The sequence below is a fragment of the Ipomoea triloba genome, chromosome 2 (genome assembly GCF_003576645.1).
Source record: "Ipomoea triloba cultivar NCNSP0323 chromosome 2, ASM357664v1".
NCBI lineage: Eukaryota > Viridiplantae > Streptophyta > Magnoliopsida > Solanales > Convolvulaceae > Ipomoea > Ipomoea triloba.
In genome coordinates, this window is record NC_044917.1 from 9,945,664 (window position 1) to 9,960,366 (window position 14,703).

Consider the following 14,703-nt stretch of genomic DNA (forward strand, 5'->3'; position numbering starts at 1 on the left):
ATAATTACCAATTAGTGACCTGTAATAGCAGGTGAATGTAAATATGACTTTTTTTTGCAAAAAATATGTCAAATAGGTCATTGAACTTTACCTGAAAAATAAATTAGGTTCACAAACTTTTTAAAGTTACAATTAGGTACATAAACATGTCAATTTAGTTTATCAAGGCATAATTACCTATTAGTGACCTGTAATAGCAGGTAATTGTAAATATGACTTTTTTTTTTTCAAAAAATATGTCAAATTGGCCATCGAACCTTACTTGAATAATTAATTAGGACCTCAATGTTTTTTTAAAGTTGCAATTTGGTACATAAACATGTCAATTTAGTTCATCACGGCATAATTACGTGTTAGTGACCTGTAATAGCAGGTAAAAGTAAATATGACTTTTTTTGCAAAAAATATGTCAAATAGGCCATCAAACTTTTCCTAAAAAATTAATTAGGCCCTCAGAGTTTTAAAAGTTGCAATTAATAACATAAACAAGTCAATTTAGTTCATCAAAGTATAATTACCTGTTAGTGACCTGTAATACCAGGTAAATGTAAATGTCACTTTTTCGGCATGAAATATGCCAAATAGGCCATCGAACTTTACCTGAAATATTAATTAGGCCCTCAAACTCTTTGAAGTTGCAATTATGTACATAGAATGTCAATTTAGGCCATCAAGACATAATTACCAATTAGTGACCTGTAATAGCAGGTAATGTAAATATGACTTTTTTTTTAAAAAAAAAATATGTCAAATTGGCCATCGAACTTTACCTGAAAAATTAATTAGGACCTCATTGTTTTTTTAAAGTTGCAATTTGGTACATAAACATGTCAATTTAGTTCATCACGGCATAATTACGGGTTAGTGACCTGTAATAGCAGGTAAAAGTAAATATGACTTTTTTGCAAAAAATATGTCAAATAGGCCATCAAACTTTTCCTAAAAAATTAATTAGGCCTCAAAGTTTTAAAAGTTGCAATTAAGAACATAAACAAGTCAATTTAGTTCATCAAAGTATAATTACCTGTTAGTGACCTGTAATACCAGGTAAATGTAAATGTCACTTTTTTGGCATAAAATATGCCAAATAGGCCATCGAGCTTTACCTGAAATATTAATTAGGCCCTCAAACTCTTTGAAGTTGCAATTATGTACATAGAATGTCAATTTAGGCCATCAAGACATAATTACCAATTAGTGACCTGTAATAGCAGGTGAATGTAAATATGACTTTTTTTTGCAAAAAATATGTCAAATAGGTCATTGAACTTTACCTGAAAAATAAATTAGGTTCTCAAACTTTTTAAAGTTACAATTAGGTATATAAACATGTCAATTTAGTTTATCAAGGCATAATTACCTATTAGTGACCTGTAATAGTACGTAATTGTAAATATGACTTTTTTTTTTCAAAAAATATGTCAAATTGGCCATCGAACCTTACTTGAAAAATTAATTAGGACCTCAATGTTTTTTTAAAGTTGCAATTTGGTACATATTAGGACCTCAATGTTTTTTTAAAGTTGCAATTTGGTACATAAACATGTCAATTTAGTTCATCACGGCATAATTACGTGTTAGTGACATGTCAATTTAGTTCATCACGGCATAATTACGTGTTAGTGACCTGTCAATTTAGTTCATCACGGCATAATTACGTGTTAGTGACCTGTAATAGTAGTTCATCACGGCATAATTACGTGTTAGTGACCTGTAATAGCAGGTAAAAGTAAATATGACTTTTTTTGCAAAAAATATGTCAAATATAAAAGTAAATATGACTTTTTTTGCAAAAAATATGTCAAATAAGCCATCAAACTTTTCCTAAAAAATTAATTAGGCCCTCAAAGTTTTAAAAGTTGCAATTAAGAACATAAACAAGTCAATTTAGTTCATCAAAGTATAATTACCTGTTAGTGACCTGTAATAACAGGTAAATGTAAATGTCACTTTTTTGGCATAAAATATGCCAAATAGGCCATCGAGCTTTACCTGAAATATTAATTAGGCCCTCAAACTCTTTGAAGTTGCAATTATGTACATAGAATGTCAATTTAGGCCATCAAGACATAATTACCAATTAGTGACCTGTAATAGCAGGTGAATGTAAATATGACTTTTTTTTGCAAAAAATATGTCAAATAGGTCATTGAACTTTACCTGAAAAATAAATTAGGTTCTCAAACTTTTTAAAGTTACAATTAGGTACATAAACATGTCAATTTAGTTTATCAAGGCATAATTACCTATTAGTGACCTGTAATAGTAGGTAATTGTAAATATGACTTTTTTTTTTTCAAAAAATATGTCAAATTGGCCATCGAACCTTACTTGAAAAATTAATTAGGACCTCAATGTTTTTTTAAAGTTGCAATTTGGTACATAAACATGTCAATTTAGTTCATCACGGCATAATTACGTGTTAGTGACCTGTAATAGAAGGTAAAAGTAAATATGACTTTTTTTGCAAAAAATATGTCAAATAGGCCATCAAACTTTTCCTAAAAAATTAATTAGGCCCTCAGAGTTTTAAAAGTTGCAATTAAGAACATAAACAAGTCAATTTAGTTCATCAAAGTATAATTACCTGTTAGTGACCTGTAATACCAGGTAAATGTAAATGTCACTTTTTTGGCATAAAATATGCCAAATAGGCCATCGAGCTTTACCTGAAATATTAATTAGGCCCTCAAACTCTTTGAAGTTGCAATTATGTACATAGAATGTCAATTTAGGCCATCAAGACATAATTACCAATTAGTGACCTGTAATAGCAGGTGAATGTAAATATGACTTTTTTTTGCAAAAAATATGTCAAATAGGTCATTGAACTTTACCTGAAAAATAAATTAGGCTCTCAAACTTTTTAAAGTTACAATTAGGTATATAAACATGTCAATTTAGTTTATCAAGGCATAATTACCTATTAGTGACCTGTAATAGCAGGTAAAGGTAAATATGACTTTTTTTTTAAAAAAAAAATATGTCAAATTGGCCATCGAACTTTACCTGAAAAATTAATTAGGACCTCAATGTTTTTTTAAAGTTGCAATTTGGTACATAAACATGTCAATTTAGTTCATCACGGCATAATTACGTGTTAGTGACCTGTAATAGTAGGTAAAAGTAAATATGACTTTTTTTGCAAAAAATATGTCAAATAGGCTATCAAACTTTTCCTAAAAAATTAATTAGGCCCTCAGAGTTTTATAAGTTGCAATTAAGAACATAAACAAGTCAATTTAGGTCATCAAAGTATAATTACCTGTTAGTGACCTGTAATACCAGGTAATGTAAATATCACTTTATATGTTTAAAAGTTGCCCTTAAACTTTTTGGCATAAAATATGTCAAATAGGCCATCGAACTTTACCTGAAAAATTAATTAGGCCCTTAAACTTTTTAAAGTTGCAATTAGGTACATAAACATATCAATTTAGTTAATCAAGGCATAGTTACCTGTTAGTGACCTATAATACCAGGTAATGTAAATATGAATTTTTTGACAAAAAATATGTCAAATAGGCCATCACACTTTACCTTAAAAATTAATTAGGCCTTCAAAGTTTTTAATGTTGCAATTAGATACATAAACATGTCAATTTAATTCATTAAGGCATAATTACCTGTTAGTGACCTGTAATAGCATGTAAATGTAAATATGACTTCTTTTTTTTTTTTTGCAAAAAATATGTCAAATTGGCCATCGAACTTTACCTGAAAAATTAATTAGGACCTCAATGTTTTTTTAAAGTTGCAATTAGGTACATTAACATGTCAATTTAATTCATCAAGACATAATTACGTGTTAGTGACCTGTAATAGCAGGCAAAAGTAAATATGACTTTTTTTGCAAAAAATATGTCAAATAGGCCATCGAACTTTTCCTGAAAAATTAATTAGGCCCTCAAAGTTTTAAAAGTTGCAATTATTTACATAAACATTTTAATTTAGTTCATCAAGGCATAATTACCTGTTACTGACCTGTAATACGAGCTAAATGTAAATATATCTCTTTTTTTTTTTTTTGCACAAAATATGTCAAATAGTCCTACGAACTTACCTAAAAAATTAATTAGGCCTCAAATTTTTAAAGTTACAATTAGATACATAAACATGTCAATTTAGTTTATCAAGGCATAATTACCTGTTAGTGACCTGTAATACGAGGTAATGTAAATATGATTTTTTTGACAAAAAATATGTCAAATAGGCCATCGAACTTTACCTTAAAAATTAATTTGGCCTCCAAAGTTTTTAATGTTTCAATTAGGTACATAAACATGTCAATTTAGTTCATCAAGACATAATTATCTATTAGTGACCTGTAGTACCAGGTAAATGTAAATGTCACTTTTTTGGCATAAAATATGTCAAATAGGCCATCGAACTTTACCTTAAAAATTAATTAGGCCCTCAAAGTTTTTAATGTCGCAATTAGGTACATAGAATGTCAATTTAGTTCATCAAGGCATAATTACCTGTTATTAACCTGTAATACATGGTAAATATAAATGTTACTTTTTTGGCATAAAATATGTCATATAGGCCATCGAACTTTACCTGGAAAATTAATTTGGCACTTAAACTTTTTAAAGTTGCAACTAGGTGCATAAACATGTCAATTTAGTTTATCAAGGCATAATTACCTGTTTGTGACCTGTAATACCAGGTAATGTAAATATGAATTTTTTGACAAAAAGTATGTCAAATAGGCCATCGAACTTTACTGATAAATGCAATTTTTATATATTATTTTATTATATTTTATTTAATAATTATTGTTATATAGTTATATTTTTATTCTTAAATTTTATTTATTGTTACATTTTGTATTCTTAATTCTTGGACTTGGTGTTAACTTCTACAACAGCAACTCAAGTTTTCTTTGGCAAAGCAAATCAATTCCTTTGTAGCAGCAATTAATTACGGCAACCCTTCTTTCCCCTTCTTTTCATCACTTATTATTGTCGAATTATTCTGTAATTAATTCATCTTTTGCAAAATTGATGCGGAGTGAGCTACATGCTTCTAAATCCTTTATGAATTGATAAATCATTGTCTAGGAGTATGATGAAATTGCCTTGAAATCTTGCATTGAAAATATGTTTTATTTGTCAATTAGATTAAGTTTTATCTTATAGTTTTATTTGCTTGATTGGAATTGTGTTAATGGGGACCAACTTTAGCATAGTTCAATTAAGTTGTTTGAGGGAATTTCTAGAGTACAAACCATACCTTTTGATTCCATGCTCCTGAGGATAAACGAGTAGATAATTTGGTTGTCTTATCATATTGTCTATTTGGTTTTAAACCGGGTATTCCGTAGTTCTTTTACGCTAAAAGGGCTTTAACTGTTTAAATAAGTATTTCGGTACAAGAATGGTTAAAGCACGTGATTTACTTTGGACGCCATACGAGGTTATCATATTAACGAAATGAACGAACCCTTAATTTAATTGGTAAGGTTAAACATAGGTGCAAGATTAGTAGTGGTATTTGATTCATGTTCCTAGCCTTTATTCATATGTTAGTCGCACTCTTGCTTCGTTGTTATTTTATTGTTTTCCCTGCATGTTACTTAATTACCTGCTATCTCGTTCTTGTTGGTTTTTAAATTCTCCAAGCTATTTTATTAGTTCGGCTTCACTTTAAATTGTTAAGTTAATTATTTCAATTTCAAGTCTTTAAATTGTATTGTATCAATTCCCTGTGGGTTCGACCCTTGCTATTGCGCACTATCACTACAACCGATTTGTGCACTTGCGAGGACTATATTAAAATTGTCCATCATTTACCTTAAAAATTAATTAGGCCTTCAAAGTTTTTAATGTTGGAATTAGGTACATAAACATGTCAATTTAGTTCATCAAGACATACTTACCTATTAGTGACCTGTAATACCAGGTAATGTAAATGTCACTTTTTTAGCATAAAATATGTCAAATAGGCCATCGAACTTTACCTGAAAAATTAATTAGGCCCTTAAACTTTTTAAAGTTGCAACTAGGTGCATAAACATGTCAATTTAGTTCATCAAGGCATAATTACCTGTTAGTGACCTATAATACCAGGAAACTGTAAATGTCACTTTTTTGACATAAAATGTGTCAAATAGGTCATCGAACTTCACCTGAAAAATTAATTAGGCACTCAAACTCTTCAAAGTTGCAATTATGTACATAGAATTTCAATTTTTAGGCCATCAATACATAATTACCTGTTAGTTACCTGTAATACCAGGTAAATGTAAATGTCGCTTATTTTTGCATAAAATATGTCAAATAGGCAATCGAAATTTACATAAAAAATTAATTAGGCCTTCCAAATCTTTAAAGTTGCAATTATGTACATAGAATGTCAATTTAGTTCATCAAGACATAATTACCTGATAGTAACCTGTATTACTAGGTAAACGTAAATGTCATTTTTTTTGCATAAAATATGTCATATAAGCAATCGAACTTTACCTTAAAAATTAATTAGGCCCTCAAACTCTATAAATTTGCAATTATGTACATAAACATTTCAATTTAGTTCATCAAGTCATAATTACCTGTTAGTGACCTGTAATAGCAGGTAAGGTAAATATGTCTTTTTTTTTTCACAAAATATGTCAAATAGGCTATCGAACTTTACCTGAAAAATTAATTAGGGTCTCAAAGTTTTAAAAGTTGCAATTAAGAACATAAACAAGTCAATTTAGTTCATCAAAGTATAATTACCTGTTAGTGACCGGTAATACCAGGTAAATGTAAATGTCACTTTTTTTGCATAAAATATGTCAAATAGGGCATCGAACTTTACCAGAAAAATTAATTAGGTACTCAAAGTTTTTAAAGTTGCAATTATGTACATAGAATGTCAATTTAGGCTATCAAGACATAATTACATGTTAGTGACCTGTAATAGCAGGTAAATGTAAAAATGACTTTTTTTTTTTGCAAAAACTATGTCAAATAGGTCATTGAACTTTACCTGAAAAATTAATTAGGCTCTCAAACTTTTTAAAGTTACAATTAGGTACATAAACATGTCAATTTAGTTTATCAAGGCATAATTACCTGTTAGTGATCTATAATACCAGGAAACTGTAAATGTCACTTTTTTGGCATAAAATGTGTCAAATAGGTCATCGAACTTTACCTGAAAAATTAATTAGGCCCCCAAACTCTTTAGAGTGTACATAGAATTTCAATTTAGGCCATCAATACATAATTACCTGTAATACCAGGTAAATGTAAATGTCGCTTATTTTGCATAAAATATGTCAAATAGGCAATCGAAATTTACCTAAAAAAATTAATTAGGCCTTCAAAATCTTTAAAGTTGCAATTATGTACATAGAATGTCAATTTAGTTCATCAAGGCATAATTACCTGTTAGTAACCTGTATTACCAGGTAAACGTAAATGTCATTTTTTTTTGTAAAAAATATGTCAAATAGGCCATCGAACTTTACCTGAAAAATTAATTAGGTTCTCAAAATTTTTAAAGTTACAATTAGGTACATAAATATGTAAATTTAGTTTATCAAGACATAATTACCTGTTAGTGACCAGTAATACCAGGTAATGTAAATGTTACTTTGTTTGCATAAAATATGTCAAATAGGCAATCGAACTTTAACTAAAAAATTAATTAGTCCCTCAAACTTTTTAAAGATGCAATTATGTACATAAACATTTCAATTTAGTTCATCAACGCATAATTACCTGTTAGTAACCTGTAACAGTAGATAATGTAAATATGTCTTTTTTTTTGCACAAAATAGGTCAAATAGGGCATAGAACTTTACCCAAAAAATAAATTAGGCCCTCAAACTCTTTAAAGTGGCAATTATGTACATAAACATTTCAATTTAGTTCATCAAGGCATAATTACCTGTTAATGACCTGTAATAGCAGGTAAATGTAAATATGTCTTTTTTTTGCACAAAATAAGTCAAATAGGCCATCGAACTTTACCCGAAAAATTAATTAGGCCCTCAAAGTTTTTAAAGTTGCAAGATATATAAACATGTCAATTTAGTTCATCAAGGCATAATTACCTGTTATTGACCTGTAATTAAAGGTAAATGTAAATATGACTTTTCTTTGCAAAAAATATGTCAAATAGGCCATCGAACATTACCTGAAAAATTGATTAGGGCCTCAAAGTTTTAAAATTGCAATTAAGAATATAAACAAGTCAATTGAGTTAATCTATGTATAATTACCTGTTAGTGATCTGTAATAAGCGGTAATTGTAAATGTCACTTTTTTGGTATAAAATATGTCAAATAGGCAATCGAACTTTTCCTGAAAAATTAATTAGGCCCTTAAACTCTTTAACGTTGCAATTATGTACATAAAATGTCAATTTAGGCCATCAAGACATAATTACCTGTTAGCGACCTGTAATACCAGGTAAGTGTAAATATGACTTTTTTTCTTTTGCAAAAAATATATCAACTAGGCAATCAAACTTTACCTGAAAAATTAATTAGGCCCTCAAACTCTTTAAATTTGTAATTATGTACATAAACATTTCAATTTAGTTCATCAACGCATAATTACGTGTTAGTGACATTTAATAGCAGGTAAATGTAAATGTCTTTTTTTTTTTTTGCACAAAATATGTCAAATAGGCAATCAAACTTTACCCGAAAAATTAATTAGGCTCTCAAACTTTTTAAAGTTGTAATTATGTACATAAAAATTTCAATATAGTTATCAAGTCATAATTACCTGTTTGTGACCTGTAATAGCAGGTAATGTAAATATGTCTTTTTTTTTTGCACAAAATATGTCAAATAGGCCATCAATCTTTACCCGAAAAATTAACTAGACCCTCAAATTTTTAAAGTTGCAATTAGGTACATAAACATGTCAATAGTTCATCAAGGCATAATTACCTGTCAGTGACCTGTAATAGCAGGTAAATATAAATATGCCTTTTTTTGCAAAAAATATGTCAAATAGGCCATCGAACTTTACCTGAAAAATTAATTAGGGCTTCAAAGTTATAAAAGTTGCAATTAAGAACATAAACAAGTCAATTTAGTTTATCAAATTATAATTACCTGTTAGTGACCTGTAATATCAGGCAAATATAAATGTCACTTTTTCGGTAAAAAAAATGTGTCAAATAGGCCATCGAACTTTACCTGAAAAATTAATTAGGGCCTCAAAGTTTTAAAAGTTGCAATTAAGAACATAAACAAGTCAATTTAGTTCATCAAAGTATAATTACCTGTTACTGACCTGTAATACCAGGTAAATGTAAATGTCACTTTTTTGGCATAAAATATGTCAAATAGGCAATCGAACTTTACCTGAAAAATTAATTAGGCCCTCAAACTCTTTAAAGTTGCAATTATGTACATAGAATGTCAATTTAGGCCATCAAGACATAATTACTTGTTACTAACCTCTAATACCAGGTAAATGTAAATATGACTTTTTTTTTTGTAAAAAATATGTCAAATAGGTCATCGAACCTTACCTGAAAAATTAAATAAGCTCTCAAACTTTTTAGAGTTAAATTTAGGAACATAAACATGTCAATTTAGTTTATCAAGGCATAATTACCTGTTAGTGAGCTGTAATACCAGGTAAATGTAAATGTCCCTTTTTTTGCATAAAATATGTCAAATAGGCCATCGAACTTTACCCGAAAAATTAATTAGACCCTCAAAGCTTTTAAAGTTGCAATTAGGTACATAAACATGTCAATAGTTCATCAAGGCATAATTACCTGTTACTGACCTGTAATAGCAGGTAAATGTAAATATGACTTTTTTTTTTTGCAAAAAATACGTCAAATAGGCAGTCGAACTTTACCTGAAAAATTAATTAGGGCTTCAAAGTTTTAAAATTTGAAATTAAGAACATAAAAAGTCAATTTAGTTAATCAAAGTATAATTACCTGTTAGTGACCTGTAATACGAGGTAATGTAAATGTCACTTTTTTGGTATAAAATATGTCAAATAGGCAATCGAACTTTTCCTGAAAAATTAATTAGGCCCTCAATCTCTTTAACGTTTCAATTATGTAAATAAAATGTCAATGTAGGCCATCAGGACATAATTACATGTTAGCGACCTGTAATATCAAATAACGTAAATATGACTTTTTTTTTTTTAACAAATATATCAACTAGACAATCGAAATTTACCTGAAAAATTAATTACGCCCTCAAACTCTTTAAAGTTGCAATTGTGTACATAAACATTTCAATTTAGTTTATCAAGGCATAATTACGTGTTAGTGACATTTAATAGCAGGTAAATGTAAATGTCTTTTTTTTTTTTTGCACAAAATATGTCAAATAGGCAATCAAACTTTACCCGAAAAATTAATTAGACCCTCAAATTTTTAAAGTTGCAATTAGATACATAAACATGTCAATTTAGTTCATCAAGGCATAATTACCTATTAGTGAGCTGTAATACCAGGTAAATGTAAATGTCCCTTTTTTTGCATAAAATATGTCAAATAGGCCATCGAACTTTACCCGAAAAATTAATTAGACCCTCAAAGTTTTTAAAGTTCCAATTATGTACATAAACATGTCAATTTAGTTCATCAAGGCATAATTACCTATTAGTGACCTGTAATAGCAGGTAATGTAAATATGACTTTTTTTGCATGACCTGTAATAGCAGGTAATGTAAATATGACTTTTTTTGCAAAAAATATGTCAAATAGGCCATCGAACATGACTTTTTTTGCAAAAAATATGTCAAATAGGCCATCGAACGTAACCTGAAAAATTAATTAGGGCCTCAAAGTTATAAAAGTTGCAATTAAGAACATAAACAAGTCAATATAGTTCATAGATGTATAATTACCTGATAGTGACCTGTAATCTCAGATAATGTAAATGTCACTTTTTTCGCAAAAAATGTGTCAAATAGGCCATCGAACTGTACCTGAAAAATTAATTAGAGCCTCAAAGTTTAAAAAGTTGCGATTAAGAACATAAGCAAGTCAATTTAGTTTATCAAAGTATAATTACCTGTTAGTGACTTGTAACACCAGGTAATGTAAATGTTACTTTTTTGGCAAGAAATACGTCAAATAGGCAGTCGAACTTTACCTGAAAAATTAATTAGGCTCTAAAACTTTTTAAATTTACAATTAGGTAGATAAACATGTCAATTTAGTTTATCAAGGCATAATTATCAGTTAGTGACCTGTAATATCGGGTAATGTAAATGTTACTTTTTTGGCATAAAATATGTCAAATATGCAATCGAACTTTACCTGAAAAATTAATTAGGCCCTCAAACTCTTTAAAGTTGCAATTATGTACATAGAATGTCAATTTAGGCCATCAAGACATAATTACCTGTTACTGACTTGTAATAACAGGTAAATGTGAATATGACTTCTTTTTTTTTTTTTTAAAAAATATGTCAAATAGGCCATCGAACTTTACCTGAAAAATTAAATAGGCTCTCAAACTTTTTAAAGTTACATTTAGGAACATAAACATGTCAATTTAGTTTATCAAGGCATAATTACCTGTTAGTGAGCTGTAATACCAGGTAAATGTAAATGTCCTTTTTTGCATAAAATATGTCAAATAGGCCATCGAACTTTACCCGAAAAATTAATTAGACCCTCAAAGCTTTTAAAGTTGCAATTAGTTACATAAACATGTCAATAGTTCATCAAGGCATAATTACCTATTACTGACCTGTAATAGCAGGTAAATGTAAATATGACTCTTTTTTTTTTTGAAAAAATACGTCAAATAGGCAGTCGAACTTTACCTGAAAAATTATTTAGGGCTTCAAAGTTTTAAAATTTGAAATTAAGAACATAAAAAGTCAATTTAGTTAATCAAAGTATAATTACCTGTTAGTGACTTGTAATATCAGATAATGTAAATATGACTTTTTTTAGACCATATGTACATAGAATGTCAATTTAGGCCATCAAGACATAATTACCTGTTACTGAATTGTAATAACAGGTAAATGTGAATATGACTTCTTTTTTTTTTTTGTAAAAAATATGTCAAATAGGCCATCGAACTTTACCTGAAAAATTAAATAGGCTCTCAAACTTTTTAAAGTTACATTTAGGAACATAAACATGTCAATTTAGTTTATCAAGGCATAATTACCTGTTAGTGAGCTGTAATACCAGGTAATGTAAATGTCACTTTTTTTGCATAAAATATGTCAAATAGGCCATTGAACTTTACCTGAAAAATTAATTAGGGCCTCAAAATTTAAAAGTTGCAATTAAGAAAATAAACAAGTCAATTTAGTTCATCAAAGTATAATTACCTGTTAGTGACCTGTAATACCAGATAAATGTAAATATGACTTCTTCTTTTTTTTTTTTTGTAAAAAATATGTCAAATAGGTCATCGAACTTTACCTGAAAAATTAATTAGGCTCTAAAACTTTTTAAAGTTACAATTAGGTACATAAACATGTCAATTTAGTTCATCAAGGCGTAATTACCTGTTAGTGACCAGTAATACCAGGTAATGTAAATGTCACTTTCTTTGCATAAAATATGTCAAATAGGCAATCGAACTTTACCTAAAAAATTAATTAGGGTCTCAAACTTTTTAAAGTTGTAATTATGTACATAAACATTTCAATTTAGTTATTAAGGCATAATTACCTGTTAGTGACCTGTAATAGCATGTAATGTAAATATGTGTTTTTTTTTTGCACAAAATATGTCAAATAGGCCATCAAACTTTACCCGAAAAATTAACTAGACCCTCAAATTTTTAAAGTTGCAATTATGTACATAAACATGTCAATTTAGTTCATCAAGGCATAATTACCTGTTAGTGACCTGTAATACGAGGTAATGTAAATGTCACTTTTTTGGTATAAAATATGTCAAATAGGCAATCGAACTTTTCTTGAAAAATTAATTAGGCCCTCAATCTCTTTAACGTTTCAATTATGTAAATAAAATGTCAATTTAGGCCATCAGGACATAATTACATGTTAGCGACCTGTAATATCAGATAATGTAAATATGACTTTTTTTTTAACAAATATATCAACTAGGCAATCGAACTTTACCTGAAAAATTAATTACATATCAACTAGGCAATCGAACTTTACCTGAAAAATTAATTACGCCCTCAAACTCTTTAAAGTTGCAATTGTGTACATAAACATTTCAATTTAGTTCTTTAAAGTTGCAATTGTGTACATAAACATTTCAATTTAGTTATTAAGGCATAATTACCTGTTAGTGACCTGTAATAGCATGTAATGTAAATATGTGTTTTTTTTTTTGCACAAAATATGTCAAAAAGGCCATCAAACTTTACCCGAAAAATTAACTAGACCCTCAAATTTTTAAAGTTGCAATTATGTACATAAACATGTCAATTTAGTTCATCAAGGCATAATTACCTATTAGTGACCTGTAATAGCAGGTAATGTAAATATGACTTTTTTTGCAAAAAATATGTCAAATAGGCCATCGAACTTAACCTGAAAAATTAATTAGGGCTTCAAAGTTATAAAAGTTGCAATTAAGAACATAAACAAGTCAATATAGTTCATAAATGTATAATTACCTGATAGTGACCTGTAATCTCAGATAATGTAAATGTCACTTTTTTCGCAAAAAATGTGTCAAATAGGCCATCGAACTGTACCTGAAAAATTAATTAGGGCCTCAAAGTTTAAAAAGTTGCAATTAAGAACATAAACAAGTCAATTTAGTTCATCAAAGTATAATTACCTGTTAGTGACTTGTAATACCAGGTAATGTAAATGTCACTTTTTTGGCATAAAATATGTCAAATAGGCAATCGAACTTTACCTGAAAAATTAATTAGGCCATCAAACTCTTTAAAGTTGCAATTAGGTACATAAACATGTCAATAGTTCATCAAGGCATAATTACCTGTTAGTGACCTGTAATAGCAGGTAATACAAATATGACTTTTTTTTTTTTTTGCAAAAAATACGTCAAATTGGCAGTCGAACTTTACCTGAAAAATTAATTAGGCTCTAAAACTTTTTAAATTTACAATTAGGTAGATAAACATGTCAATTTAGTTTATCAAGGCATAATTATCAGTTAGTGACCTGTAATATCAGGTAATGTAAATGTTACTTTTTTGGCATAAAATATCTCAAATATGCAATCGAACTTTACCTGAAAAATTAATTAGGGCTTCAAAGTTTTAAAATTTGAAATTAAGAACATAAAAAGTCAATTTAGTTAATCAAAGTATAATTACCTGTTAGTGACCTGTAATACCAGGTAAATGTAAATGTCCTTTTTTTGCATAAAATATGTCAAATAGGCCATCGAACTTTACCTGAAAAATTAAATAGGCTCTCAAACTTTTTAAAGTTACATTTAGGAACATAAACATGTCAATTTAGTTTATCAAGGCATAATTACCTGTTAGTGAGCTGTAATACCAGGTAAATGTAAATGTCCTTTTTTTGCATAAAATATGTCAAATAGGACATCGAACTTTACCCGAAAAATTAATTAGACCCTCAAAGCTTTTAAAGTTGCAATTAGTTACATAAACATGTCAATAGTTCATCAAGGCATAATTACCTGTTACTGACCTGTAATAGCAGGTAAATGTAAATATGACTCTTTTTTTTTTGCAAAAAATACGTCAAATAGGCAGTCGAACTTTACCTGAAAAATTAATTAGGGCTTCAAAGTTTTAAAATTTGAAATTAAGAACATAAAAAGTCA